The following is an 18,937-nucleotide window of genomic DNA, read 5'->3' as shown; positions in this document are numbered from 1 at the left end:
TCTGACTCTCACCTTCTCTAAGCCTGCACTCGCCTAAGCCCAGCAAGCCAAAGCCCTTCTCACTCAGTTCCCACTCACTCCGCTGCCCGCTCTATACTGCTACCCCTTTTTTATACCCCCCGCTCCCCCTTAACGACAATCCCCTGGCCTAACTTCCGGTACGGAAGTAAACTACACTCTAACAAGCCCCGAGAACCGGAAGTACAGGAAAAAAGCGGTTTTCACTTTAAATCAGTCACTCACCACAGCCACAGCCACCAGGTTCAATGCTCCGGAGAACAATGAGGTGGGTCCCCGGGTGAGTATCCGATTTATACCCCCCGCTCCCCCTTAACGACTATCCCCTGGCCTAACTTCCGGTACGGAAGTAAACTACACTCTAACAAGCCCCGAGAACCGGAAGTACAGGAAAAAAGCGGTTTTCACTTTAAATCAGTCACTCACCACAGCCACAGCCACCAGGTTCAATGCTCCGGAGAACAATGAGGTGGGTCCCCGGGTGAGTATCCGATTTATACCCCCCGCTCCCCCTTAACGACTATCCCCTGGCCTAACTTCCGGTACGGAAGTAAACTACACTCTAACAAGCCCCGAGAACCGGAAGTACAGGAGACGGGTGAAAGGAAAATTATAAGGGAGAAGGTGGTTCCGAGGGACATTTGTGGGTTGAACTGTGTCTGTTTCAATGCTAGGAGTGTGGCAGGGAAAACGGATGAGCTTAGGGCCTTGATGTTTGTGAGGCAGTTGGATGTGGTGGCTGTAACGGAGACGTGGTTACGGGGAGGGCAGGACTGAATTAGGGATAGAAATGTAATGAATTATATAGTTGTTGGAGATATGGTAATGAGGTGGCACAGCTTAGAACAGTAGCTCCCAGTGTGAAGTGGCACAGTGACACTTGCAAGTGGGCTGCGGTCTGTTAAGGGTTTTACATAGTACACATCCAGGAGCCCAAAAAAAACTCCAGGACTGGGACCTGAGAATGGAGAGCAGGGGAATGGCAGATCCAGAGCAGGAGTATGGCAGGCCCAGAACAGGAGGAGTGAGGAGAACAGGGGGAAGATAGGCGGAGGGAGTTTAAAAACATTAGCACAGAGCTTTCAGGTGAGATGCTCTTAACTTTCCTTTGTTGTTGCATAATGGGTGGAAGCAGTGTGTTCAATGTTGTTGGAGGAGTTCTGATAAAGGTGTTGGGAGTCAATAGGAGGTATTGCTAGATTTTTTTCCAAAGAATGCAGAACATTTCTAAGACCTATCAGCAGAAAGTCTGTTGGCTCTATTAGGGGCTTTACTGCAGTACGTATTCAGCTGCAGCATGGTAAGGGAATGGAGCACAGGCAAAGAATAGAAGCTACTTGCAAAGAGGGCAAGAGGATTCTTAATTGAAGAGCATACCAACCTACAGACTTCAGAGAACACTTCTACTGCCACCTCAGCTGGGAGCTGTGTCTGAGGAGGTTAAAATTCACCAAGAAGCTGGTCAGTGAACTCTACCACCTCAATTGTTTATTGCATCCCAGTCATAAACATATGACAACCTAAGTACTAACCTCTGCAATACACCATTCAACACATCCATCTCATCTGACATCATAGCTATCACGATAATTTTCTGCTATATTGTTTAAACTTTTTAAATAAGATCATTATCCAGGACCACATTCTACCATGGATTTCCATGTTTATATATTTTGCCCCAGAAATGATTTGAAAAATATTTTTATTAATTCAGCACCAATTAAAAACTGAATTCTTCTTCAAAACTAGCCCTGCAGATGATGCCAAAGGTTGAGCACACTGAACTACTAAACAATGGCAGTTAAATTGGATAACAGGCTTCATAATGATACATGGATCTCAAAATATTTGACTAAACTCACAAATTGTAATCAACTCTGCTCTTGAAACTAGTGCAGAACATTTTCATTTCAGTATGGCAAGCAATGAGTTAAACAAAAAGTGTATTACCTGAATAAAAATAAAATCTGAAGATAATGGAGAATTTGGAGAGGAACATCAAGCAGAATTTTACACTCCCCTCAAGGGGTAGGTTGGGAGTAGCAAAAGGCCATGGGGCATTTTTTTCTGGTACCCACCGTTCCACCCGCTATAATTTTACACATGGCCAAGGAAGCATTAGGCACCACACTCACCCACAGGCCAAATGACGCCCTCAACATAAGGGTCACTTCCCACCTTGTTGCAATTTTTCCCATGTTGGGAAGACACCAGTGCTGAAAGGGAGCTGCTGCAGCAGCTTTCACTGCTTGGACTGCTAGCAGGCAAGTGTGGGGCAGACCTACTTCATGATAGGCCAATGCCTCAAAGGTTCCACCCCAAGCCCCCCATCCAGCACCCTCCTTTCCAGGGCTTGTTGGCCTGGCCTGGCCTCAAAATACACCAAACACCCAGTCCCCACTCACTCACCTCCCGAAGACATCATCCAGGAGTGGATGATGTCCCAGAAGCGGCTATCTCATCCATTTCTTGCCAGGCCAAATGCTCTGCACACACCAGCAGTCCAAGGCTACCCACTGAGTAAGTTGCTATTTACTCAACTTTGCAATTTGCTCTGATCCCTCACATATTAATTGTATGTTGCAAACCTCGCAAGTAAAACCTTAACCACTGCAAAAGTAAGCAAATGTGATGCTTATGAGCAATCGATTCTATGAAAGAAGTAGGTATGCTGTGTAATTGTTTGTCTCATTGAAGTATGCCGCCTTACTGTAAAAGGTTGGGAACCACTGGAATACAAGGTCAGGGCTAGGTTGTCAAGGATATTAGACAAGGGCAGGGGGGTTAATTGTGGTATTAAGTACTGAAGAAGTGCTAGTAGTGGCATAAAGGTAGGATAGTAGAAAGTGTTCATTGGAGAGCAAAGGTCAATGAGCGCTTTCAATTTAGTCGGCTTTATTTGCTGCTCCCAATGCAGTGTCCTCTATATTGGAAAAATAAAAAGCAGACTGGGTACCACTTTCAATTGATTCAATTGAGGCATTCAAGAGGGAATTAGAAATTTGAAAAGGAACAATGTGCAGGTTTTTATGGGGAAAAGGAGAATGGTACTAAGTAAATTGCTCCTCCAGAGGTCTCCAGCACCACAAATGTCAATGTTTAGCCAATGGACACTGTAAAGGCCACGAGTCCTGACAATATTCCAGCAATCATACTAAAGACTTGTGCTCCAGATCTTGCCATGCTCCTAGCCATGCTGTTCTAGTACAGCTACAACACTGGCATCTACACAATGTGTTAGGAAGATGCCAGGGAGCTGAAAAACTAAACTTATGTCAACACATGTCCATCCTAGGCCTGCTGCAATTTTTCTGCGATGCATAACACAAACCAGAGGAACCACACCTCATCTTCCAATTAGGCACATTGCAACCTTCCAGACTCAACATTTTGGTCTAGAGCCAGGGTGGTGTAATGGATCGTACCAGAGACAGAGGATGATGATACATCGTAACCTACAAGCGGTTTCCTTGCCCATGTTTAGCATAAAGCCATGAGACTCCATGGGATCTAGAATAGCTGTTTCTTAGGATCCCTGCATTTCTTGATCTATATTAATGACCTAACTTTGGTATAAAAGGGCAAAATAACAAAATTTGCAAATGACACATGGCTTGTAAGTATTGTTGTTTATGAAGAGGAGTGTGATGAACTTTAAGAGGGTACACGGACAGGTTGAAGGAGTTGCAGAATAAACTTAACACAGGAGGTTTGAAGTTTTAAACAAAGCAGACAGAATCCTGGGTTTTATAAATCGGAACAGAGTGCACAAAAACAAGCAAGCCAGGAAAAACATTTTTAGAACACTGGTTCAGTTTCAATTGGAATAGTGTGTCCAGTTCATCACACATCAGGAGGAATATGAAGGAATTCATGACAATGCAGAGAAAGATCACAAGAGTGGTTCCAAGGAAGATGGGATTGTTCTCCTTGCAGAAGATCAAGAGATTTAATGGAGGCATCCAAAACAACCATGACGGACCAAATATAGTACAAAAAACAAAGAACAGTACGGCGCAGGAACAGGCCTACGGCCCATCAAGCATGCTGTCCTAGCTAGACTGTATCCCTCTAGACTGTAGCCTGTATCCCTCTGTGTCATGGTGTCTATCCAGCTAAGTCTTAAATGTCACTAACATGTCTGCCTCAAACACCTCACTTGGCAGTGCATTCAAGGCCCCACCACAGTCTAAAAATCTTTATCTATATATCTCTACTGAACCTTTCCCTCCTTACCTTGAGGTTGTGCCCCCTTGTAATTGTCATTTCTACCCTGGGAAAAAGCTTCCAATTGTTAACATAATTTATGTCCCTCAATTTTATAAACTTCTGGCAGGTCACCCCTCAGCCTGTCTTTCCTGGGAGAACAATCCCAGTTTATTCAATCTCTCTTCATACCTAACACCTTTCATACCAGGTAACATCCTGTTAAACCTTTTCTCTACTCCCTCCAAAGCCTCCACGGCCTTCTGGTAGTTGGCGACCAGAATTGGACACAGTAGTCTAAGTGTGGTGTAATCAACATTTTATATAACCTTTTTTATACTCAATGTCCCAACCAATGAAGGCAAGCATGCCATACGCTTTCTTCACCACTTTTTCCACCTGTGCTGCCACACAGATCTTGTAAGGATCTGTGGACCTGTACTCCCAGATCTCTGTGTGACTATGCTCCTGATAGTTCTGCCATTTATTTTATAGTTTCCACCTGAATTGGATCTATGAATGGGATGGATAGGATAGAGGTGGAGAGACTCTTCTCGCTCAGAAAGGACAGTAGGACTAGGGGACACAGCCTCAAGATAAGGGGGGGCGGTTTAGAACAGAGTTGAGGAAGAACTTCTTCACTCAAAGGGTGGTGAATCTCTGGAATTCTCTGCCCGTTGAAGTGGTGGAGGCTGCCTCGCTAAATATTTTTAAGACGCGGGTTGATGGGTTTTTGATAAGAGAGGGGATTAAGGGTTATGGAGAGAGGGCGGGAACGTGGAACTGAGCCACGACAGATCAGCCATGATCTTATTGAATGGCGGGGCAGGCTCGAAGGGCCAGATGGCCTACTACTGCTCCTATTTCTTATGTTCTTATGCATCACCTCCCATTTGTCTGGATTGAATTCCATCTGCCATTTCTCTGCCCAATTTTCCAGCTTACCTATATCCTGGTATATTTTCTGACAATCTTCATCACTATCCGCAACTCTTGCAATCTTAGTATCATCCATAAATTTGCTGATCAGACCAGCTACTTTTCTTCCAAATCATTTAGATAGTCAGAGTAGTTAGGGAGAAACTTCCCATTGACTGAAGGCCAGAGAACCACAAAGCACTGACTTAAGGTGAATAACAAATGAAGCAACAGCAACACGGAAAAATATTTTATGCAAGTGGTTAGGATTTGGAATGCACTGCCTGAGAGTGCAGTGAAGGCAGAGTCAATCAAGACCATCAAAAAGGAATTAGATAATTGTGTGAAAAGAAATAAAACTGCAGGACTGCAGACAAAAACAGTGGGGTTGGGCAAGTTGCTCTTGCAGAGAACTGTCACAAACATGACAAGCCAAATAGTGGTCTTCTGTCCCTGTAACCATTCTGTATCAAAAATACAGGAAAGGCTACAGATCCTAATAATATCCAGACTGTTGCGCTGAAAACTTGTGTTCTAAAACCACCCAGCTCCCATAGTCAAGTTGTTCCAAAATAACTGCAATGTTAGTATCCATCCTACAGCATGGAAAATTTTCCCTGGAATGTTCTTTTCATAAAAAATGAAGGCGGATCAACCCAGCCAATCACCAGCCCAATAATCTATTTTCAAACAAACATCAGCAAAGTGAAAGAACAGCTCAACAATAACCTACTCAACAATGCTCAATTTGGATTCCAAAAAGGCACCTCAGCTCCAAACCTCAACTTGGCCTGGAGTTCCAGAGACAAAGAGGAAGTGACTCCTCTTGATATCAGCATTTGATCAGGTGCTGTCAAGGAGCCTTAGTAAATTGACATTACTGGCTGGAGTCATGCTTCAAACAGAGGAAATGACTGTGGTCATTAAATGCCAATCACAGCACACTTTAGCAAGAGTTCCTCAGGACAGTTCCCCAAATCCAACTATCTTCAGCTGCCTCAAAAGATCTTTCCTCCTTCAAGAGGTTAGAATGTTTATAGTGTTGAGTCCCACTCATAATTCCGCAAATAATGAAGCAGACCATGTCCACCCACAAGACCTGGACAACATTCATTCTCGGGCTGACAAGTGGCAAGTAACATTCATGCCTCAAGTCTCAAGATATGATCATTTCCAACAGTAAAGAACCTAACTATATGCCAAGCCATTAGCATCATGGAATTTCTTCATGGACACCCTCAAGAGTAACCACTGATCAAAAGATTCACTAGATCACCCTTATAAATACTGGGTTTAAATGAGGTCAGAAATTAGGAATCCTGTGGCAAGTAACATCCTCTGACTGCCCAAACCCCATCCACCATTTACAAGGCACAGTTCAGGATAGTAATGAAATACTTCATACTTGCCTGACTGACTGCAGCTCCAAGAACATTCCAAAAGCTTGGTGTCATCCCAGACAAGACAGGTCGCTCGACTGACACATCCACCTCTATATAATGGCTGAAGGATCCATCATCCACAAAATGTACTGCAACAGCTTGCCAAAATTTCTTTGACAGCATTTTTGAAAACCACAGCCTCTGCTACAAAAATGACGAGGGCTGCATGAAACCATGACTAACTCCAAGTACCTCTCCAAATCATACACCATTCCGATTTGGAAATCCGTCACGTTTTGCCAACGGGGAGTCAAAGTCCTGAATCCTTTATCCAACAGCCTTGTAGTCACATCCCACAATTCAAAAACAGAATATTTCTTGCCCCAAATGTAGCCTTTCCACAGTTGACCATACTATCCTTTTTCTACATCTCTCCTTCAACCATTTCCATGCGATTGCCTTCACCTGCTTCCACTTATAATTATATAAAGATTAGAGCTATTCAGTCTTATGAGCTTGATCTGATGTTCAATAAGATTATATCTGATCTACTGTAACACCACCTTCCCACTTCATTCTGATATTGCTTTAACTGTGGCTCGAATATATTAGGAAACATTCATCCCTCTGGGACATAATAAGGATCGTTAATCTTTGAAATTAAATAAAAACATTGCTCATGTCTGTTCTAGATCAGGGCAACCCCTTATTCTGAGAATATTTATACTAATTTGCCCTATTATGTTGCTTAAGAATTTTATACTGTTCAAAGACATCACCTCTCATTCTTCCCAAATGGTTGAGCAACAGCCTGACAGTCATACCCACAGAATAATAGCTTTCAGCCAAAATCCAAGATTCCTCCACCACCATATGCCTTTTCCCACCAACAGTATAGAGCCACCGTAAATGGCAGAACTGTTACATTGTTGGGGATGGCTATGGGAGTCCTCACCATTGACTCCAGATCACATGTAGTCTCATGCCATCAGTTTATACAGAAGCAATGAAACATCCTGTTGATTACCATCTTTTGCACCTCCTTCAGTGGATGAGAAAGTACTCCATAATGAACAGCACTTGGTCACAAGGACACAGAATGCATACTGGATAGGAAATTTCAATGTATATCATCATGAATGGTCTGACAGCATCATTACTAACCAAGCTCTTAAGGACAATGTGCAAACAGGGCCTGCAGAAGGTGGTGAGAGAACTAAACAAGATCCCATCCTCACTAATGTACGTATCAAAGTCACACTTTTCAACAAGATAGTGTACTCATTATATTGTCCTTACAGACTTGCAACACAGTACATCTATTGTGTTAGGAAACACTAACACCTAGCTAAATAGGATTAGGCTCAGAAAAGATCTAGCAGTCCAAAACTAGGCATCGAAGGCATGATGTCGACCAACAGCAGCAGATTTGTAATCCACCACATTCTGTAGCCTCGTGTCCTAGTGTATCCTTTTACTCTAGCATTGTCATCAGGGCAAGGGATCAAGATGAACGCCATGATGTACACTGGGAAGTACCATAAATGACATGCCAATCTGGTAAAATTCCAACACAGCACCAGGTATATGCAAAACAGTGGAATTAGCGTACTATAGATAGATCAAAGAAATTCCACACCCAGACTCAAGCTCTATGGTCCTACCACATCCAGCTGTGGTGACAGGAGGCAGATCCTTGAACATCCCTACCTTGATGGAAGAACCAAGTGCAAAAGACATACACAATCATCTTCAGCCAGATGTGCCAACTGGGTGATCCATTTCAGCCTCCTTCTCAGAACCCAACATCATAGAAGTCAGTCTTCAGCAAGCTGGATTCACTCCATATGACACCAGAAACCATGGAGCATACTAGTTACAGCAGGGGCACATCTCAGTAACATTCTGGCTGTTGTGCTAAAGATTTCAGCTCCAGAACTAGCTGTGCCTCTAGCCAGTTGTTACAACGCTAAGTGTGGAATATCGCTCAGATATGTCCTGAACTCAAAGCAGAACAAATCAAATCCTGCCAATTACTATCCAATCAGTTTGCTAAAACTAACAGCAGGATGATGAACATGGTCATTGTTAGTGCTATCAAATGGTACTTGATTATAATATGCTCAGTTTGGATTCTGCCAGAACAACTCACAATCAGACCTCATTGCAGCCTCAGTTAAAAGAATGAACTCGAGATGAGCAGCGAGTGACTTCCCTTGACTTCAAGGCAACATTTCAGCACTAGCAAAAGTAAAGTTATTGAGAATCTAGGGGGAAATCTCCCCACGGGCTGGAGTAAGACCTAGTACAAATGAAAATGATTGACTTTTTTTTAGCCCAAGTCATGACTGCAGTTCCTTAAGAGAGTTTCCTAAAGTCCATACATCTACAGCTGCTTCATCAATAACTTTCCCTCCATCCTGAGGTCACAGGTGGTGATGCGCTCTAATGAATGTAATGTTCACTTCCATCCGCAACTGCTCAGTTAATGAAGTATTCTCTGCCCACAAACCTGGACAATATTTAGATTTGGGCTGATATATGACAAGTAACAATAGCACCATATAAGTGCCAGGTACTGAGCACAACAGCCTAATCATGTCCCCACGATATTCAGCAGCATTGCTGATGCTAAGTGACTTAGCATCATCATTCTGAAAATCCAATAACTGGTAACATAACTGGCTACAACAGCAAGTCAAAGCTTACTTATTCTGCAGTGAGACACTACACAAAGTCTTATCACCTACAAGTTACAAATCAGGAGTATGAAGGAATACCTCTCTCCTTCCTGAGGAAGTTCACTTTCATGATAACAGAAGGAATTTGAATTTATCTCACAAAACCACTAATTCAACTGGCAGCTCAAACACCACATCTACCAGGGTCTGCACACATTCAAATGACTTCCATATTATCTGCCAAATTTTGACAAATGATCACAGGTCTACTTTGGGGCAACCCAAGGATGAATATGCTACTAAATAATTACAAGTTCATCTTCATGTGAACTTTTAATATTGTTGTTCCTTAACAGCACAACCTGAGTTCACTTTGCAAAGTTTTATCTGAAGGGTCACAAAATATCCATATAAAAACAGAATAAAAGGGAACAGGAACAATCTAAAAGCACACATGCTTGACATGAAGTCTGCTCTTCCTCACTCAACATTTTCAATCAAATGCATTATCTCTTGAAAATGGAGCCAAATTTAATATGTAACATAGGAATTAAGAGCAGAGTAAGTAAATTCAGCCGTCAAGCCCACACCACTATTCAATCAGATCACAGCTGATCTCGCCCTAGTCTCAAACCCACCTCCTCACCTGTCCCTTATATCTTTATTCCTTTTTTAAAGATACGAAATAGGTGCAGGAATAGGCCATCTAGCCCTCTGAGTCAGTTCCACTTTCCTGCTTTCTCCCCATAACCCTTAATTCCCTTGTCTATCAGAAATCATTTTTATGTAAAATAGAATGATAGGTACGTCTCCAAAAGATAACCACAATTTCTGTGCGCCGTCAATATGAAACATGGGCCCTGGCGATGGAGCATTGAACATTGCTCCCCCTTTTACATGCAGCTGCTGACAATGGACACCGAACCACCATGAGCTCCGCCCTCGCTCACATGCGGTGCCCGTCGAGTCTCAGGTCGATTCTCACCGCTTCGCTTGAGGGGTTTCAGGCTCCGGGCTGCATTGCCCCTCACTTGAGCTCGAAGCATCAGCCGCAAAAGAAGCCCGTTTTCCTCCAAGCAGTTCGACGCCCGTAACGGTTTTACCGATGGTGAACCAGTCCTGGATTTGCTGCGCCACCAAATTAGGAATCATTGCGCACGACCAACAGCCCTTCAGCACATGCGAAGCCACCAGAAAAAGCGACACACCTCGTGAGTGTCTGCACCTGCGCACTGCCGCCACCGAGCCGGCGGTTAACACATGCGCACTGCCGCCACCGTACCGGCGGTTGACGCCTGCGCACTGCCGCCACCGTGCTGGCGGTTGACACCTGCGCACTGCCGCCACCGTGCTGGCGGTTGACACCGGCACTGCGCCAATCACTCCGCCCTTTTGGTTTGTTATCACATGCACCAGTTTCACAGAATTGGAGTTTACGGTTCACTGGAAAAGAAATGGCACCAACATGTCAGATCTGATGAACTGATTGGAAGAGACGCGATTTCAGAGCCTCCCCCTCTCCCGGGCTCAGCATGAAATAGATTGACAGATGGAGCTGAATTCCGATAAATGCCTGGTGTTGCATTTTGGTAAGACAAACCAGGGCGGGACTTACACAGTTCATGGTAGGGCACTGGGGAATGTTGTTATGATGTGGAGAATTCCGTCGTTAGACTGGGGTAGACACAGAAGTCTCACAACACCAGGTTAAAGTCCAACAGGTTTATTTGGTAGCAAACGCCACTAGCTTTCAGAGCGCCGCTCCTTCGTCAGGTAGTGGGAGATCTGTTCACACACAGGGCATATAAAGACACATTCAATTTACTGAATAAGGGTTGGAATGTGAGTCTTTACAGCTAATCGAGTCTTAAAGGTACAGACAATATTAGTGGAGAGAGCATCAAGCACATGTTAAAGAGATGTGTACTGTCTCCAGACACAACAGTTAGTGAGATTTTGCAAGTCCAGGCAAGTTGCGGGTTACAGACAGTGTGACGTGAACCCAAGATCCTGGTTGAGGCTTGGCTGTCAGTCTCTCCACTCAGCGACTCTGCCTTGTCATGTGTCATGATGGCCGCCTTGGAGAATGCTTACCCGAAGATCAGAGGCCAAATGCCCATGACCGCTGAAGTGTTCTCCAACAGGAAGAGAACAGTCTTGCCTGGTGATTATCAAGTGGTGTTCATTGATCTGTTGGTCTCCCCAATGTACAGTGCTTCGGGACATCCTTTCCTGCAGCATATCAGGTAGACAATGGTGGCCGAGTTTTAAGAGTATGTACTGTGTACCTGGTGGATGGTGTTCTCACGTGAGACGATGGCATCCATGTCAATGATCCGGCATGTCTTGCAGAGATCGCTGTGGTAGGATTGTGTGGTGTTGTGTTCACTGTTCTCCTGAAGAGTGACTTGAACAGTGGTCCTGTTCCCTGGAGTGGAGAAGCTACGACATCTCCAGAGCCTTCAACATGTCATTGATGAAGACAAACATCTTGCCAAGGTCATCCCCACCCCCCCACTTCTTGCCTTCAAACAACCGCACAGTCTCAAACAGACCATTGTCCGCAGAAAACTACCCAGCCTTCAGGAGAACAGTGACCACGACACCACATAACCCTGTCACAGCAACCCCTGCAAGATGTGCCGGATCATCAATACGGACGCCATCATCTCATATGAGAACGCCATCCACCAGGTACACAGTACATACTCTTGCAACTCGACCAACGTCGTCTTCCTGAAATGCTGCAGGAAAGGATGTCCCAAGGCATGGTACATTGGGGAGACCATGCAGACTCTACGACAATGGATGAATGAACACCACTCGACAATCACCAGGCAAGACTGTTCTCTTCCTGTTGGGTTACACTTCCGTGGTCATAGGCATTTGGCCTCTGATCTTCAGGTAAGCATTCTCCAAGGTGACCTTCATGTCACACAACAACGCTGAGTTGCTCAGCAGAGACTGCTGGCCAAGTTCCGCACACATGAGGATGGCCTCAACTGGGATCTTGGGTTCATGTCACACTATCTGTAACCTCCATGACTTGCCTGGACTTGCAAAATCTCACTAACTGTCCTGCTGGAGACAATACATATCTCTTTAAACTGCACTTAATGCTCTCTTCACTCACATTGTACCTTTAAGACTTGATTATGGGTAAAGACTCATCCAACCATTATTAAGTAAATTGAGTTTGTGTCTTTATATGGTAAGAGGGGAAAGACTTAAAGAGACCTGAGGGGCAACCTTTTCACACAGAGGGTGGTGCGTATATGGAATGAGCTGCCAAAGCAGGTGATAGAGGCAGATACATTTACAACAATTAAAAGACATTTGGACAAGTACATGGATGGGAATGGTTTTTAGGAATATGGGCCAAACACAGGCAAATGGGATTAGTTCAGTTCAGAAAACCTGGTGAGCATGCCTTATATCTATTCTTCATTACAGAAGAAGGCCATACAGCCCATCAGGCCTGCACCTATGCAGCATCTTATCCAGGTCCTCCCTCACCTCACCCTTACAAACCCATGCATTTATCCCACTGATCCTCTTAATCTACACATCTTGGGACATTAAGAGGCAATTTAGCAAGGCCCATCCACCTAACCAGTACATCTTTGGACTGTGAGGAAAACAAGAGCACCCGGAGGAAACCTGCACAGGCACAGGGAGAACATGCAAACTCCACATAAACATTCACCCAAGGCTGGAATCAAACCCCTGGCACTGTGAGGAAGCAGTGCTAACCACTGTGCCATAGTGCTACTTTTGTCTTTTTCCACAGTTGCCATGTTATTGGAAGAGGTCACTAACTCTGGAAAAAAAATGCTGTATATGCAAAAGCAAAATGCTGCAGATACTGGAAATCTGAAATAAAAACAGTAAAACACTGGAAATACAAGACAGGTCTGACACTATTTGTGGAAAGAAAAGCAGACCTAATATTTCAGGTCGATGATCTTTTATCAGAAATATAATAAGTTTTCAGCAAGTGCAAGTGGGCAAGGTGGAAAGGGGAATAAAGGGAAGGCCTTTGGTATGATGGATGGCAAGAGAGATTGAATAACACAAGGTTTCATAGTACGAAAGCCAAAGAAAGCGAGGGGTAGCAGGACAAATAAAGAAACAAAGAGGAGGCTAGAGATGGTGTGAATGGCAGGATGGCAGCCTTCTGAAAGCAAAGGGAATAAGGATGAAACAAGAAAAAATAGGAAGCAGCAAAATAAAATAAGCAATCGTGAGGATCTAAAATTGTTAGTCTCAGTTTGAGTCTGGGAGGCTATATTTTATCTAATCAAAAGATGAGGTGCTATTCTTCAACCCCTATGTTGAGCTTTACTGGAAAAGCAAAGCAAGCCAAGGACAGAGTGATCAAAAGAGAAAATTGAAATAACAGCAAGTTATAACATGCTTGCGGACTGAACAAAGGTGTTCTGCAAAGCAGGTACCCTGTCTATGTTTAATTTCCACAGAACACTCCATCATGTGAAGTAAATGAAGTATATTAAGTATATTGAATTGAAAGCTACTCACTGTTTCACTTGGAAGGAATGTTTGCAGCCTTGGATGCCAAAAAGGGAGGGGATAAAAGGGCAGGTGTTGCACCTCCTGTACTTGCACAGAGTTCCAGCTTCTCTGGGTAGATTATGAAGTGTTTGGGAGGCTACAGAAATAAAACTCACAAAGAAGCAAAGCAGCTGTGCCTGGCAAGGTGGGTATTGAGGAGCAGTTACAGGTGATGCAGGCCAGTTTAGCTCCATAATACTGGCAGCAGCAAGTCCCTATTGGAAAAAGCAATGTTCACAAACCAAAAGCAGGAAATCTCTGATCAACAAATAACCAACTGCAGCAAGCAGCACCATCAACTGGTAAACAGCCATTGTCAAATAAGAAACGCCACTCGAATTCGATGTTTCCTATGTGTTCCTGTCTCTTCTACATGAGCAGATCCAAGCAGAAATTTGCCAACAATGGAAGGAAATTTAGCACTTTAAGGAGCTGCCCATCATGTTATGGCTTGCTGTTTGCATTTTAGCTGCTGTTCTTTCAAGTTCATTTTAAATCTTGACTTCCTGATTCCATTCAGCCACTCAGGTTATTTATGACCCTGAGTACATTGGAACTCCTTTGAAAACGGATGCGCACCATCATCCTGATCCAATTTATTGTGAATTCAGTCTCTGGGCCTGACTTTAACAGTGCAAGTACTTGATTTTTAAATCAGTTACAATCTGAACACTTACCTTCAAAGTTAGCTTGCAAATTGTTGTATGAGTGATGCAGGCTTAAAGGATTGAATGATATACACTTGCTTATATTATGAACAGAGAGTAGCTCTGCAAGGTTCTGAAGCTGCTGTTAACCTTTTCTTTTAAAGAAACACAATTCATGCAGGATTTCAATTACTCTCATACTAACTTAGGTAGAATTAGGGGGAGGCACAGAGGGAGCAGGATTATTCAAACATGTTCAGGAGAACCTTTTTAGCCCATATGTAGCAAGCTCAATAAGGGAGGTTGTGGTTTTGAACTTAGTTTAGGAAATGAAACTGGGCAAGTAGATGGGATATCAGTTGGGCAGCACTTTGGTGCGGTTGATCATAATTCAATTAATAATATAAAGATTATTAAGTATAATTCCAAGATTGACGTTCTGCTCTTTAATCTTACCCAGGTCCACTTTACCTGCAAATCTCCAAACAGTGGGAGGAAACCAGAACATCCAGAAGAAACCCACACAGATACAAGCAAACTTCACACTGGCAGTTATCCAAGGCTGGAATTGAACCCAGATTCCTGGTGCTGTGAGGCAGCAGTGCTAACCACTGTGCTACCACGCCACCCTTGTGCTATGCACAAGTTTACCTGTTTAAAATATTACATTTTCTGGAAATGTGTTTTAGTTGTTTAGAAGAGATAAGAGTCCAGCCAAGTCTTAGTTTGGAGTTGCATTGGTAAGATTGGCCCAGTTAAATACTTGCCTGTCAAAACCTGCTTTGGGGATAGTGGGCCTATGTTTCCGACTATCAAAGTCTAAAGCTTATTTGTTTTCTAGCTTATCTAGATGCTAACCTTCAGATTTGTTTGCCTCTTATTCAGAGAAATATTTAATGTTAGATCATATGATTCCTGATTTTTCTGATCATGCTGGTAAAGTGCAGTAAAAGTTAAATGTTTTAAATGCTTGTTTCTTTGAAACTGAACATGCAGCTTTTTGTAATTGGACCAATTTGTTTTTCTTTTTGGTTTTGCACATGTTACATGCATAGTTATTTAGCACGATCACCGTGACTAGCGCTCCCAACTTTTCTTGGCTCGGTGGTTACACAGTCATCTCAAAATCAGAAGGTTATGGGTTTAAATTCAACTCTAGAGACTTGCATGCATAATATAGATGATAATTTAGTGAAGTACTAATAGAATGCTGCACTTTTGGAGGCTCAACAAATTGATGCTAAACTGATGTCATATCTTCCCTTTCAGCAGTAAGTAAAAGATCACACCAGTATATTTAAATAAGAACCGTGACATCCTACCAGTGTTTGTGTAATTTTTTTGCCCAGTCAATCAACATGAATAAAAGCAGATCTATATTGTCTCATTGCTGTTTATGAGATTCAGATTAATACAAATTGCTTCCAGCACAGGTACCTATGGAACACCACTCGCTACAGATTTCCATTCTGAAAAACACTCTTCCACCACTACTCTCTGTCTTCTATGACCGAGCCAGCCCACCCCAAATCCTATGTGATTTCAGTTTTTGTACCAGCCTGCCATATGGAACCCTGTCAAACGCCTTACAAAAGTCCACATAAGATACATCCACAGCCCTTCCCTCATCAATTATCTTTGTGACTTCTTCCAAAACCTCAATCAAGTTGATGAGATATGACCTTCCTCAAATAAAACTGTGCTGCCTGTCATTAACTGGTCAATTTTCTTCCAAATGTGCATATATCCTGTCCTTCAGTATCTTCTCCAAAAGCTTTCCATCACTGATGTCAATTCACCAGCCTATAATTCCCGGATTATCCCTGCTTCCTTTTTTTAAACAAGGGAACAACATTGGTTGGAACCTCGCCTGTTGTCAAAGAGGATGTGAGGATATCTGTTAAGGTCCCAGCCATTTCTTCCCTTGCCTCCACAGCCCCAGGGATATGTCTGCCTTAGTACAATTTAGGATACCCAACACTTTCTCTTTCGATATATTGACATTCCCTAAAGCGTTCACATACCTATCCCTGACCTCAAAATCCGTCATGTCCTTCTCCTTGGTGAATACCAATACAAAGTACTCATTAAGAATCTCATCCACTTCCTGCGGCTCCGTGGATAATTCTCTCCATTGTCCTGGAGTGGGCCAACTCTTGCTCCTAATATATGCATAAAAAGCCTTGGGATTCTTCTTGACCCGGTTTGCTAAAGACATTTCGTGACCTCTTTTAGACCTCCTAATTCTGCATTTAAGTTCCTCCCTACTTTCTCGATACTCTACTCTTCAAAGGTTTTGTCAGTTTTTACATGCCTAGACCTATTGTATGCTTCTTTTTCCCAGCTTACAATTTCCCTTGTCATCTACAGTTCCCAAATCCTGCAATTTCTGTCCTTCATTTTTGCAGGGACTTGCCTGTCCTGCACTTCAACCATAGACTCCCTACAGTACAGAAAGAGATCATTTGGTCCATTGAGCCTGCACCGACACAATCCTACCCAGGTTCTATCCCACATATTTACCCTGCTAATCCATCTGGCAATATCGGGCAATTTAGCATAGCCAGTCAAACTAACCCACACATCTTTGGATTGTGGGAAGAAATCAGAGCCCCCTGGGGGAAACACATGCAGATACAGTGGAGAATGTGCAAACTCCAAAACAGACAGGCACCCAAGGCTGGAATCGAACCCGCGTCCCTGGCGCAATGCTAACCAATGTGCCATCATGCTGCCCTCAAATGACCTTTAAAAGCCTCCCACATGCCAGACATGGATTTGCCCTCAAATAGCCACTCCCAGACCACATTTCCCAGTTCCCGTCTAATTTGGATGTATTTGGCCCAATTAAGTACCCTCACCTGAGGACTACTCTTGACCTTATCCATGACTACCTGAAATCTTACAGAATTATGGTCAATAATCCCAAAATGCTCTCCCATTGAAACATTGATCACCCCTCCTAACTACAAGGTTAGATATTAGATTCTTATAACTAACTTTATTCTTATAATAAGTTAGCTTTCAGCAATGAATATTTTTGTTGAGAACCTAACAATTTTACACTGCAGAAGGAAGATCAGTGGCAGACCTGAAGATGATGATTTGATATTCAGTGGTGGGTCATGGTCCAAGAAGAAGTAGGAAGAGATATCAGAGAGTTGGTATTCTGTCTAGGTAATGGTCAATATGCTAGACAACAACAGCATCACACTTGTCAGTAGATTTAATGATAACATTGGAGATGAAGCAAAGAAAACCAAATTGTCCAAAGCCAAAGAGAGATAATTTAATGAATGAAAGGAGCAGAGAAATTGAGATAGCTGATGTCACAATAACAGTTTTCATCAAAAAGACCCAAAGAGTTTAAGAGTCAAGAGATGGGATCCAGGTGGCAGGAAAAGTTTGAAGATGGGTAACAGAATCCACTGCGTGTTAGTAAGACTCTTGGCAAGGGAACAAGGAGATAAAGGAGACAGAAGAAGCACTCATGCCATATTGTCTATAAGCTTTGGATTACTTCATAATTCATTATTAATAGTTTTTCACATTTTCATAACTTAACAATAATCTCAATCAGAAAATTGATTCTTTGCTTCCTCCTCACAACTCACAATTCTGCCAGTTTTGTGTCATCAGCAAACCTGGAAATGTTACATTTGGTTCCTTCATCTAGGTCATTTCTATATATTGTGAATAGCTGGTGTCCAAGCACTGCAATACCCCACTAGTCATTGCTTGCCACTCAAAAAAAGACCCATTTTACCCCATTCCATCTCCTTCTTTGATTTGATTTGATTTATTATTGTCACATGTATTGTGATACAGTGAAAAGTATTGTTTCTTGCGGGCTATACACACTAAACACACCATATGTAGAAAAGGAAATGAGAGAGTCAGAGAATGTAGTGTTAGTCATAGCTAGGATGTAGAGCTTACATTTCATGCTATGAGTTTGGTCTCCACCACAAGTGAAAATGTTTACTTTCCATCTGTGCCCACAGACCTTTTCATAATCTTACATACCTCTCCTAGGTTAGCATTTTCTTTTCTAGAAGAGTGCTCCAGCCTTTTCAATCCAAATTACTTGTTATAATCTCCCACTTATAACAAGCAAGCCACAAGTCAGCCAGTGGCACAGTGGTTAGCACTGCTGCCTTACAATGCCAGAGACCCAGGTTCAATTCGAGCTTTAGGTCACTGTCTGTGTGGAGTTCACAGTTTCTCCCTGTGTCAGCGTGGGTTTCCGGGAGCTCCAGCTTCCAAAGATGTCAACCAATTCTCGATGCATGCCTTTACCTCTATCCCATGTGCTTTAATTTTGCTCACTAACCTCCTATGAGGGATCTGATCAACAGCCTTCTTAAAATTACAAATATACCACACCCACTGGTTCTCCCTCTATTCTACTTGTTACTTACTTAAAAAACTTAAGTAGATTTGCTAAGCATGATTTGCCTTTCATAAACCCATGCTGGCTTCGTCCAATTCCAATTGATGCTTTCCAAATATT

General features: G+C 43.0%; 1 protein-coding gene across 1 annotated transcript in view; it reads right to left on the bottom strand.

Annotated features, from left to right (window-relative positions):
• The window catches only part of tdrd9 (tudor domain containing 9), a 131,659-nt gene extending 121,304 nt beyond the window's left edge, over nucleotides 1-10,355 (bottom strand). Inside the window, exon 1 of the mRNA XM_080202593.1 lies at nucleotides 10,191-10,355. The gene's annotated coding sequence lies outside the window, so the exon portion shown is untranslated. The remainder of the gene's footprint in view (nucleotides 1-10,190) is intronic.
• Between the last annotated feature and the right edge of the window lie 8,582 nt (nucleotides 10,356-18,937).

This window comes from Carcharhinus amblyrhynchos, chromosome 14, assembly GCF_965287045.1.
Source record: "Carcharhinus amblyrhynchos chromosome 14, sCarAmb.v2.hapA, whole genome shotgun sequence".
Lineage (NCBI taxonomy): Eukaryota > Metazoa > Chordata > Chondrichthyes > Carcharhiniformes > Carcharhinidae > Carcharhinus > Carcharhinus amblyrhynchos.
This window is presented reverse-complemented; position numbering and strand designations above follow the sequence as displayed.